The sequence below is a fragment of the Dipodomys spectabilis genome, unplaced genomic scaffold (genome assembly GCF_019054845.1).
Source record: "Dipodomys spectabilis isolate Male_0828 unplaced genomic scaffold, ASM1905484v1 ptg000333l, whole genome shotgun sequence".
In the NCBI taxonomy this organism is placed as follows: domain Eukaryota; kingdom Metazoa; phylum Chordata; class Mammalia; order Rodentia; family Heteromyidae; genus Dipodomys; species Dipodomys spectabilis.
In genome coordinates this window covers 1916569-1929333 of record NW_024871010.1, presented here as the reverse complement: position 1 = coordinate 1929333, position 12765 = coordinate 1916569, and the positions used below count along the sequence as shown (strand labels likewise).

Sequence of the window (12765 nt, the reverse complement as noted above, 5' to 3'; positions counted from 1 at the left end):
TATGATTTCATAATTATGTGTGGCTAAATAGTACCTCATTGTGTATATGTATATATATATATATGTATATATATATATATACATATATATATATATATATATATATATTACAATTTCTTTCTTCAATGAGTGATTAAGGAACATGTAGGTTAATTCTGTAGTTATTTATGTTTTATGTGGGAGAAGGAAGGATGTAAATAATGATGCTTGGAATGAGAAACATGCTCTTTAGGCAGGCACTCTAATATTTGAAACATCCTCTCAGCTGCTCTTTCATCAGTATTTCAATAGTGTATTAAATTTAAAAAATAAAATTTAATTACTTTTGCAAAGGTTTTTTTTAGTATCATATTATTTTTTATTACATTGTTACGTTTACTATGTCATGTGAGGATGAAAATCTAGGCATGTTTGTATATGTAGCTGACTGGAAGGAAACAATGTATACGAGATACAGGATTCAAATAAAAGTTTGAGACCTGTAAGTTGCTAAATTGATGTATATGTCCAGTTTGTGGTGTGTGGTTTCAAGATCACATTTTGGTAGGTTTCATATCAAGTAAGTAGGTGTTTCTAATCCAAAATTGTAAGGAATAAAATAATCATTGTCTTGGTACTCCAGACATTGTAATAAGTGGAAAAAATGATTGAAAGTATGATGGATCAGTAATAAGCCTTTAGACACATTACATTTTCCCCAAAATCTTCAGATGTACTCTTTGGACATGAATTACAAATATATTTATAAACATATAGATATAATGTGATCTTATATATAAATATATGTATATATTATAAATATATCATATATATATATATTTTAAATGTATATCATAAATATTGATTTATATAATTCATCTCATCATTTATACATATATATACACACATATATATATATATATATATATATATATATATATATATATATACATACTTTATTTTTTGGTCAGTCTTGGGACTTGAACTCTGGGCTTGGGTGCTGTCCCTGTGCTCTTCAGCTCAAGGCAAGAGCTCTACCACTTGAGACATAGCTCCACTTCCAGTTTTCTGGTGGTTTATTGGAGATAAGAATCTTATGGTATTTCCTGCCTGGGCTGGCATTGAACTGTGACCCTCAGATCTCAGCCTCCTGAGTAGCTAGGATTATAGGCATGAGCCACGGGCTCCCAGCTATATTTACATCCGAGATTTGTTAGTGGAACAAAGGGTACAGAAACTATTATTCTTATTGTGAAATGACTTCACACTGGCAGGTATAATTATAAGAAAAACGATAAATATTCACAGTGGCACAAAAATCCCTTAGTTGCCTAGCAAGACAGCATGTTTTTCCAGACACTGCATGTGGTGTGAGCGGTTTGCAGCCCAAGCGACTGTAGAAGATATTGGACCCTAAACAAAACTGACAATTGCATTAACCCAGTCCTCTATGACAGATTTAGCCAGGCCTATCTTGCAGATTCTTGTTAGGGACATGATGAAAAATTTATAGTTTAGTTGTGGTTACAGAACTCTTTTACACATGTCACTCAGCCATTAACTATATTTAACATATTTCCTTTTACTCTTATATTTTCATGGCTAAGGAAACTGCTTTTTGTTTGCGAAAACTTGGCTCTTCACAACATAGACATGGGTTTTTAATACTTTTGAAATTACTGTCTGCATAGTGTTCTATGAGATGAGCTTCTCTTTGCAATATCATCAGAAAAAACTTACTCTGATTCAAACTTGGAGAACAGCTACCTTGTTCTCTCTCCTAGAAAACCATCTTATAGACTTCTTTATGTGTAAACAGACCCTCATTTACTTGCAAAAGTCTGTCAGTGAGTCAAACCTAACTCACCCAAGTGAGGTGAATTCCTCTCTCATGCTTCCTTTACATTAAAAATGGTAAGAACTGTTCAGCAATGCACATACTTTTTAATGTGAAGTGTGACTCCTATTTTCCACAATGTGAATCAAGCAGAGGAATCAGTTTAAGATGTGAAAGAGACTTACAAAGAGTCTTGGACCTTGAAATTTTCCCTGGGTATGAATTTTTGGAGAAATATCCCTTTTCAAAGACAAAGGACTCAGTTTTTTTAATATTGTGCTGGTACTGGGATTTGAACTCATGGCCTTGAGCTCTATCTGGGCTTTAATTCTCAATGTTTGCTCTATACCACCTGAGCCACACCTTCACTTCTTCCTTTTACCACAAGTGGAGAAAAGAATATCTTAGGTTTATCTACTTAAAATAGCTTGGAATTGCAATTGTCAAATTTGAACCTACTGTGTATCTAGGTGTTAGCCACTGGTGCTGTGCTAGAACTCACTTCTTAAGAATAAATAATCACAAAAAGAGGAGAAATAAATATTTGTTCAATTATTTATGTGTGGTCTGATAAACCAAATCACTTGCTACTGGAAAAGTAAAAGAGAGAAGATAGAGATTAATATGGAGGAAAGAGAGACAAAGAAAGAAGGAATGGAAGGGTAAATGAGTGGAGGGGAGTAAAGGGGAGGATATGAGAAGAGAGGGCAGCTGAGTAGAATTGTCTACTGCTCACTAAGGTATTGTTGGACAATCAGTACCTTTGCATTTATGTAGCCAGAGCTTTATATTTTTGGTAGTAAGCTGAGATATAAGATACCAATTTACAGGTAGTAACCTGTTAGTGTGCTTCCTCCTGCACCAAGGAAGCCACAGTTCAGTTACTGTTACAGAGAAGGCAAGAGTAAGCAGTTTAAGTTATACTGAGAAACAATAATTGACATGCCAGGAATGCTCCCTTGTATGGTGAAGTCAACCATCACTCTTGTTCCCTGCTCCAGTCTTCCTCTCAACAATAATAGCAGAAACAGAAGAGAAAGGAGATATCTGAATAATGATCATTTCTCTGTTTACCCTCATCCCTTGGCCTCTGAAACAATAAAGCCAAAGGAGACTTAACCTGAACTAGTGGGGAAAATGGGGGAAAAGTGCAGTCTAACATATTGCGAAACTTTTAAAATAATTGGGGCAGCATTTCAAATACTGAAATAAAACTTTTTAAATTATTAATAAAATGTTACTAGAAATTTATTGAAAATTTAGGGCTCACTACATAGTGGAATCTGCATAATTAAAACTGACTCATGCTCCTATCATCAGAAATTGAAGATCGTCCTTAAACATCGACTGCTGAAGTGATAAGCATGGAAATTCATGATGGATAGCATAATGCTAAGATCATGGAAATTATTTCCTTTCCATCTTCAGTGTGTAGAGAAGAAAAAAACTCTATAGGATGGCTCTGAAGGTGGAATTCTAAATTTAGGACAGAAGGTGAATAGTAAAAGAGACCTATCTCAGCCATTCAGAGATTAGAAATGTGGAGAAATATACTCATTTATGTGGTCAAACATGGAAGAGAGGATGTGGCAAGCCCATAGCCAAATGCCAAAGGTAGAGATATTTAACAAAATACCATGAAGTTGAAACAAGTCTTAAAAGGGGATCTTGGCTTAAAGGGAGTAGGGCAGAAGGCTGGAGAGTGAAATGGTGGACTAATACAGTCATAACACTCAATGTACATATGTGACACTATAAGTAGGAAATTTGAAGGGATAGGTGGGTTTGGGGTAAGGGAAGGAAGAAAAATGGAAAATTTGACAATGATCCAGATGCACTGAACATTGAAATGCACATACACTCTATTCAACACTGACATGAGGAAGTGAAACCCCTTTGCACAACTTGCTACAGATAAAATTTTTTGAAGTTTTAATATTAAGAGACCAGAAGCATAAACCTTTAGAGATAAATAAGAGGATAGTATTGACATATTGTTGAGGCTTGTATTCCTTTCAATATACAAAATTTAATAAGTATCAAGTCTGCTGCAAATTGCTTAAACCAATATTCCTTCACTTCCAATAAAAATAAATCTTATAGACCTTTAGGTTTCTCAGTTGTTTCTAAATATCTTAATGTAATGCATTGGAACTAATTTCATTCTATATTTAAGTTTAAATTTTTAATACTAAATGCTTTTAAAATCTTCTCACTTGTGCACAGGTATGGATAGATAACTGATGTGGGCAGAATCAGAATTATTCAGAAGGTTACAAATGGATTCTTACCTAGTTTTCTCTCTGCTGGGTCATAGAAGACAGACTGTCCTAATTGGAAAAAGTTAGCCTTCCCAGATTTTCTGCATATAAACACTCCATCAACATTTTGTTATTAGAGGATTATTCAAGATTAGCTATATGTTGATTGATAATGACAGAGCATGACAGAAAGGAGAGGGAAAACCATCTACACTTCAGTGAGGTTCTGACTTGTGCTTCACAAAGTGTTATGAAAGCTCTTCATGAGAAATCTAGCAGCTGAATTTCTAAAAAGTCCTTGGGTTGTTACACTTTCTGATAATGTCTCAATTCAAGTACTTCTCCTTAGAGTTCCATACTATTCAATGATGCTGTATTAGCTCCTTGTTACAATTTGCAGACCGGTCTTGGTGATGAAATTTGTGCTTTTCAAAATTGCTCTCCCAATTCCATCCACAAACGGCAGACAAAATTTATCTGAAAAAATTGTATCTGTTGATAGTGCATATAATTTTATGTTTCATTACAAACATAGAATGTAGTAAAAATTTTCATAGCAATTACTCTGCACTAGCTTGTGGGCAGATTCTAAAGTAAATAATATACTGTGTTCATGTAGAGAATTTGAGTATCCAAAGTTTTCATAGCCTCTGGTCCTAAAACCAATACCTTACTGATATTGAGTGACAAATACAAATTCCTATAGGTACAGAAGTTTTCCTTGTATCTTTTTAACATATATTTTTATTGTAAATATACTGTACATAAGTAAAGTAATGAGTACATTTCTTCTTAAGCATTGTTACCTCATCATTTGTTTTTCCTCTACCATAGTTTTCCTTCACACATCCCCAACTTCCCCATTCACCCCCACTCTGATAGACTGTGTTGTACATCTCATTGTTAAAATGGGTCAACCTGTATCCTTTCCTTGCATCTTAAATGAAGAAGTGATGGCTTGATTTTTGCTGATTCTACTTGTGTTGACACACCTAAAATCACTTGCCAAGGCCAAGAGCACATAAATGAAAAGCCAGCATTTTTTTTTCACTTGGTATAATTGTGTTCTACACATTTGTTGACAGGTTACAAATTATTCTCAAACTTTAAAACATTAAAAATATATTCTTAAACAACTGGTTTTTCCCCATCTCCTCCACAAGTTATATTGACATCAAATATAGTGAAAGCAGGGGTTATACTGTGGGGGAGGGACATACAAAGCAACAAAGAGTGGGGGAGGGGGGATGCTGGGAAGGGATGTGAAGGGTCAACCAAAGGAGGAGGCTGCAATGCTTGGTAAGAAATGTACGCATTATCCTGCCCATGTAATTGTAACCCCTCTGTACAGTATGTTCACAAATAAAATTAAATTAAATTAAAAAAAATTTTCTTTTTTTCCTTATTTTCTTAGCCAGGAAATCAGCAAGACCTCAGTCAGCATTTCTCACATAAGACTTTTCACATGGGTTGGTTAAATGTATATGTAGAATCCAGTCTTCTGAGGATTCACTCATCTGCTTAGGAATTGATGCTGGCTGTTGGAAAAGAGTTCAAGTAAGGATGCCATTTAAAGCTTTATAACTTTATTCTTTATCAAGGTATTCTCCTGCTGCTCTGGTTGTTGAGAGTGTCTACAAGAACAAGCATTCTGTGGGGAGCAAGGAAACACCATATGACCTTTACTTACTGAGATTTCTGAGTGATTTGCTATCACTTGTACCACATTTTGCAAATCGAATCTGTCAAAAACTACCAATTTTAAGAGATAAGAGGAGTGGTAAAAGAATTCTGATAGACAAATACATCTTCAACATATTTGGTTCCAAGCATTCCACCCAAGGCATATTCAACAACTAGTGAAACTTGTGTTGTCTGTAACTATGTGTCTTTCTCCATGTGTGCATGTATACATGTGTATATGTATACGTGTACTTGTGTGTATGGTAACATACATTTGTACATATATAAGGGCATAAAAACATATATATGCATATATAAATAAATATGCAGATATAAATATGTGTATATATATATATATATCAATATCAGTTGTTCAGTGACTTAACCTATACTTCCAGCACATTGTTATACTCACAAAGTGTACATGATAAATTGCTCCTAGGATCTGTGCTCTATGATGGGCATCCTTTGTACTCACTTCTCACATTCCTTTGTTTTTCATCCCTGTGAGCAACTTCGGTCTACTTTCCATAGGATAGCTTTGTTTTCATTATATGTAGTTACTAACTGATAATAAAAGAAAAAAGTTGTTTGTAAAAGAAAAAGAACTTTTTTTTGGGGTCCAGTTGTGGGGCCTGAACTCTGGGCCTGGGCGCTGTCCCTCAGCTCTTCAGCTCAAGGCTAGCACCCTACCACTTGAGCCCCAGCGCCACTTCCGACTTTTTTCTTTTTGCTTATGTGGTGCTGAGGAATCGAACCCAGGGCCTCAGGCATGCAAGGCAAGCGCTCTACCACTGAGCCACTATCCCAGCCCCAAGAAAAAGAACTTTTAGGTCACAGGTCACAGTATCTTATCCATCCCAACAATTTTTATGAGATAAAATTTATAATAGTAATAAAATGAAAAGGAATTCCTAGATTTGCTGTTTTGCCATTTTGAATGGCAAAGAATAATATCATGTAACTGTTATAACTCTTAAAGAATGCAAGGGTAACTGATGGTCGCTATCATGTTCCCACAAAACCAGTGGATACTGAAGGAATAGTAGACCAGCCGAAATCCTAAGTACCAGACATGGAGCATGAAAGAGAAAGAGAGGAAATGGGAGAGATTGAAAGAGAGAGAAATATCATAATACAGGAAGTGCATAACAGATAAACAAGAGCTGTATGAGAATATTCATATTGCTATCTTTAAACTCTACATGTACATTTGAAGGCATTTGATGTATGATAACCCATCAACATGAAATATAAAGTTATTTTGATAAAAATAAAAATAACTCAGAAGAAATTATAAATGCAAAAACAATTTTCACAGAAGCAAACTCTCAGAGATATTTCATGACTTTGAAAAGGATAAAGTGGCTGAAGTTAGTATAAATTTAGAAGTGCAATTCACAAAAATATAAAAATATATTTATATATTTCCTTATATAACCCGAAGCAGAAAGCAAATGTTGTTTAGATGGTTTTTTTAAAACACAGTCTCTCAGGTGCTGGGAAGGTGGCTCAGTGGTAGAGTGCTTGCCTTGCATGCATAAGGCCCAGGGTTTGATTCCTCAGCACCCATAAGCAAAAAAGATGGAAGTGGTGCAATGGTTCAAGTGGAAGCGCTAGCCTTGAGCTGAGTGACAGCACCCAGGCCCCAGAGTTCATGCCCCATCACCAACAAAATCAAAATACAAAACAAAACAAAACACAGTCTGTCACGTTTTGTGGCCTCAACTCTGTAATACCACTGCTTCAGCCTAGGGCTAAGATATTAGGTGTGAACATTTATCAACACTCCTGATTCAGACTCTATTTGATAATTTTTTAATACATATTGTGTTCTTAATTTTCCTCTTTGTAAATTAACATGCACCTATAAAAATTGGTTTGGCCATCCAAGTAACCTTCTCAAAGCACCTCCTAATGATGACTTACAAAAGGTTGTACAAGGGCTGGGAAGGTGGCTCAGTGGTAGAACGTTTGCCTTGAATGCCTGAGGCCCTGGGTTCGATTCCTCAGCACCACATAAGCAAAAAGAAAAAAGCCGAAGTGGCGCTGGGGCTCAAGTGGCAGAGCACTAGCCTTGAGCTGAAAAGTTGAGGGACAGGGCCCAGGCCCAGAGTTCAGGCCCCATGACTGGATGCCCCCCCCAAAAAAGTTGTACTATATGTCAACAAGTAAAGCAATGCTACAAATAAAGAAAACCAATAATTAAATATTAATTAATAAAATAAAAAACATCAGTGTTTTAACTATTTGAAATATGCTACATATTAGGTTTTACTATTTTCTCATATTCTTGTACATTTAACACTGACTAAGGTTGTGATGTTCAACAAGAGTTTTATAGAATATGAGCAGTCTTTAAAGTTACCCACTAAAATTACTATTTATGGCACATCTCATTATTTGTTTATGGCTTATATCATCATTTTTCCTCATTAACATATAAACTAAGGAAGCCCTAAAGTTTTAACAGAAACTGTGTAGTAAACAAAGTGTGAACTCTTTATTCTGCTTCTTTACACAAAAACTTTGTGACTTCTCATTAATAAAATTTCTCTAAATTCTGAAATGTACATACTTAGTAGGATATGTCTGCTATTATAAATCTTAAATACTTTATAGAAAAGTTTTATACCTGCCAAACAGTCCTAATTTTGGCATATATAAACAAATTCCCAAAATTAAATATATTTAAAACATTAAAACTTTTAACAAACCTTAACACTTGCTGCAGTGTTCATTATGACAGGTGCCTTGTACAGAATAGTTGAATTCCTCCTCCTATACATTTCTTGAATAACAAACATCTGGAATTATTTTGTTTTTGACATGACAATCTTGACTTTATTCTTAAATGTGTGCTTATGTAAGAAATGTATGGTTCTACAACTGCCCATGAAATAAGTTGGCTAAAGACTTAAAGAGAAAATTCTCTGAAGAAGAAAGAAAGATGGCCAATAGACACATGAAGAAATGCTCAGCCTCTCTAACCATATAAGAAATGCAAATCAAAACAACATTAAGGTACCACCTCACCCAGGTTAGAATGGCAAAAATCAAGAACTCTAATATCTAATAACAACAGATGCTGGAGGGGATGTGGATAGAAGGGAACCTTACTTCATTGTTGGTGGGAGGGTAAACTTGTTCAACCATTTTGGAAAGCAGTATGGAGGTTCCTCAAAAGACTTCACTTAGAGCTCCCCTATGACCCAGCAATCCCACTTTTGGGCATTTACCCAAATGTTTACAAACAAGACCACACTAAAGCTACCAGCACAACAATGTTTACTGCAGCATTATTTACCATAGCTAAGATATGGAACCAACCCAGATGCCCTTCAGTAGATGAATGGATCAAGAAAATGTGGTATATATACACAATGGAATTCTATGCCTCCATCAGAAAGAATGACATTGCCCCATTTGTTAGGAAATGGAAAGGCTTGGAAAAATTTATATTAAGTGAAGTAAGCCAAGCCCAAAGAAACATAGGTCCCATGGTTTCCCTTATTTGCAATATCTAGTATATGTATGAGTCAAGCAAAAAAGGTCAGATAATGTGATGTTAGGAAAATGAACCCTTAGATATGTATTTAAATGTTTTTTTTTCTTTCATGCATTTGTTTCTAATGCATTTATAAGATTATTTCTTTGTTGCTTTGTATGTCCCTCCCCCACAGTATAACCCCTGCTTTCACTATATTTGATGTCAGGTATAATTTGTGGAGGAGATGGGGAAAAACAAGTCATTTAAGGATACAGGTGGACCCGTTGCAACAATGAGAAGTACAAGTTGTCATGTCGAAAACGAACTTTACAACTTTGGTGCGGGGGGAGAGGGGGAGGAGAGGATTGGGTGGGGGAGGCGGGGGGAGGAGGCTGGGAAGAGATGTGAAGAGTAAACAAAGGAGGAGGCTGCAATGCTTGATAAGAAATGTACTCATTATCTTGCCCATGTAATTGTAACCCCTCTGTACAGTATGTTCACAAAAAATAAAAATAAAAAAAGAAATATATGGTTGTAAAATTTTACGACAATTCTTTTGAACTTCCTTTTTTGAATTGTGTAGTTTAAAAAAATCAATTGCACTTTAGATATAAAAAATATTCTGTGCTCAATTCAGCATCACATACACTCACATTGGAACGATACAGAGAAGATTAGCATCGCACCTGCACAAGGATGACATGCAAATTCGTGGAGCATTCCATATTTTTACAACAGATGCTAGAGGGGATGTGGCCACAAGGGAACCATACAGCATTGTTGGTGGGAATGTAAACGTGTTCAACCACTTTGGAAAGCATTATGGAGGTTCTTCAAAAGATTCCACATAAAGCTTCCCTTTGACCCAGCAATCCCACTTTTGGGGATTTACCTAAATGACCACAAACAAGACCATACTAAAACTACTATCACAACTATGTTTATTGCAGCATTATTTATGATACCTAAGTAATGGAACCAACTCAGATGTCCCTTCTAGATGAATGGATCAAGAAAATGGAGGATATATACACAATGGAATTCTATGCCTCCATCAGAAAGAATGACATTGCCCCATTTGTTAGGAAATGGAAAGACTTGTAAAAAATTATATTAAGTGAAGCAAGCCAGGTCCAAAGAAAATTGCCAGTGGGTTTACAAAGTTGTGTTTAATACCACTTTTATGCTGGCTTAATGCTTTGTAAACAGAAGTCATTAGAGAAATGCAATTCAAAATTACTATGATACTACTTCATAACTATTATAACCCTCATCAAAAAAATCAAAAGAACCAGGTGTGGTGGTAAAGGCTTGTAATTCGAAGCATTTAGGAGGTTGGAGTAAAAGGATTTGGGTCTGAGGTCATCTTGGGTCCTGCACACAGTAAAAACCTGCCCTTTTAAAAAAAACTCAAAAGGTAATAATGTTGGCTGGTGAGAGTGTGGAGAAAGGGAAACTTTCTACACTCTTGGTCAAAATACAGGTTAGTATTCTCCTTGTAGAAAGTAGTATGCAGTTTTCTAAAGAAATCCAAAGTTGAAATATCATCTGACCCACCAATCATTTGATTATTTCTCTCTGGGTAACTTGTAAATATATCTGTATTTCATTGTTATTCACATTATTCACAAAAGCCAAGATAATAATTGAAGTTAAGTGTTCAACTACAGACTAATAAACTGTGGTGCATGCACAAATATATTTTTATGTTTCATCCTTAAAACAAGACTTCTCCCATTATCCACAACCTATAATGACCTGAATGATGTATTCTAAATGAGGAAAAATGTTGTCTTCTGTTTTTTGTAAACACACACACACACACACACACACACACACACACACCAAACTCAAACATTAAGAGAGAATATTTTTTTAAAGTAAAGCAAAGTGGAATTGCTGGGGCATTTAGGTCATAATGTAGAAAATAGTAGAGATACAGGATGAACCGGTATAGATTTGTAATTTACAACATGAGGATACAGGGGACAACACTGGCCTTACATAGGAATGAAGCTAAGTAAGTACGAGTTGTTCTTCCTAATAGGGGTTGCTCTTTTGGATGTTCTTCATCCAGTATTGGATAAGATAAACATAATTCTTTAAATATACCTGCCTGTTTGCAGAAATAATAACAAACAATATAGCAATAATGTTGTATGCTCAACATGGGACAAAAATGTCAAATTAAAATACATGAGATTATCCTTGGTGTAAACTAATTATTACAAATAAAGGAAACTCTGGGACCTATGTTTTTTTAAGTCTGGCTTAATTAATATAATTTTTTCCAAGAACTTCCATTTCCTTACAAATGAGGTGGTATCATTCTTTCTGATGAAAGCATAGTATTCCGTGTGTGTGTGTGTGTGTGTGTGTGTGTGTGTGTGTGTGTGTGTGTGTGTTTGTGTCATTTTCTTGATCCATTCATCTACTGAGGGGCCTCTAGATTGATTCCATATCTTTTCTATGGTAAATAATACTGTGATAAACATAATTGTGCTGGTAGCTTTAGTGTGGCATTGCTTGTGGCCACCTGGTTAAATGCCCAGAAGTGAGATTACTGGGTAATAGGGGAGCATTATTGTGTACATCAAGGATAATCTTAGTAGATGAGCAGAATAGCCCTATAGCTATGTACATATGACCATATAAGGTGATTCCAAGTGAAATGAACTCCCAGACATGTTCTTTGTTGTTGTTGTTCTTAATGTACTGCAGGATTTCTTTTTTTTTTTTTTATCCTTTTGTGTTTTCCCCACCTATAGTTTATCCCCTGTAGTCGCTGTATTTGGTTTTGATTAATATTTATTCACTGTATTTGATTTTGAATAACTCTGGTTATTGTAAATATGAACTAGGTTAGGGAAAGGGAAAAATGGTGAGACAAAGGACAAGGGGGAGCCTATGTAACACTGATACACAGAAGACAATATGTTGGAAATAATCTTGGAGGGGCTGTTGGGAGGGAAGAGGGAGAAAAATGGGGGAAGGGATAACAAATTAGAAAAGAAATAAATTCATTACCTTATTTAGATAACTATAATCCCTCTGTACATTACCTTGACAGTAAAATTTAAATAAAAAATAAAATAAAGAAGGGATGAGAAGGGGAAACAAAGGCTGAGGCAACAATGCTTGATAAGAAATTTATTCATTATCATGCCCATGTAATTGTAACCCCTCACAATAAAAATAAACTAAAATAAAATACATGAGAGCAGCAAGACAGGATATGGGACTGGGGAAAATACTATACTAAGAGTAGAACAGATGTGGAGAGCAGAAATTTTACTTTAACATAGGAAGTACTTAACTAGCATTCAGATTTTCAGCCTCATGTCAGTAACTAAAAAGGGAAAACAAAATGCACAGTCAGCAAATCAATAGAGATAAAATAGAAAACTAAACAATAAAGATGAAGAGTCAACTTGGACCAAAAATAACAAATGACACAATTAGGAAACAAATAACAAGCTGGTAAGTTTAAAAATATTAACTATAATTCTATTAAC

General features: G+C 35.2%; 1 non-coding gene across 1 annotated transcript; it reads left to right on the top strand.

The window, feature by feature from the left end:
• The first annotated feature begins 9874 nt into the window (after positions 1-9874).
• On the top strand, positions 9875-9981 carry LOC122095064. The gene has a single exon (XR_006145014.1). It is a non-coding gene; the product is annotated as a U6 spliceosomal RNA (small nuclear RNA).
• The last annotated feature ends 2784 nt before the right edge of the window (positions 9982-12765 follow it).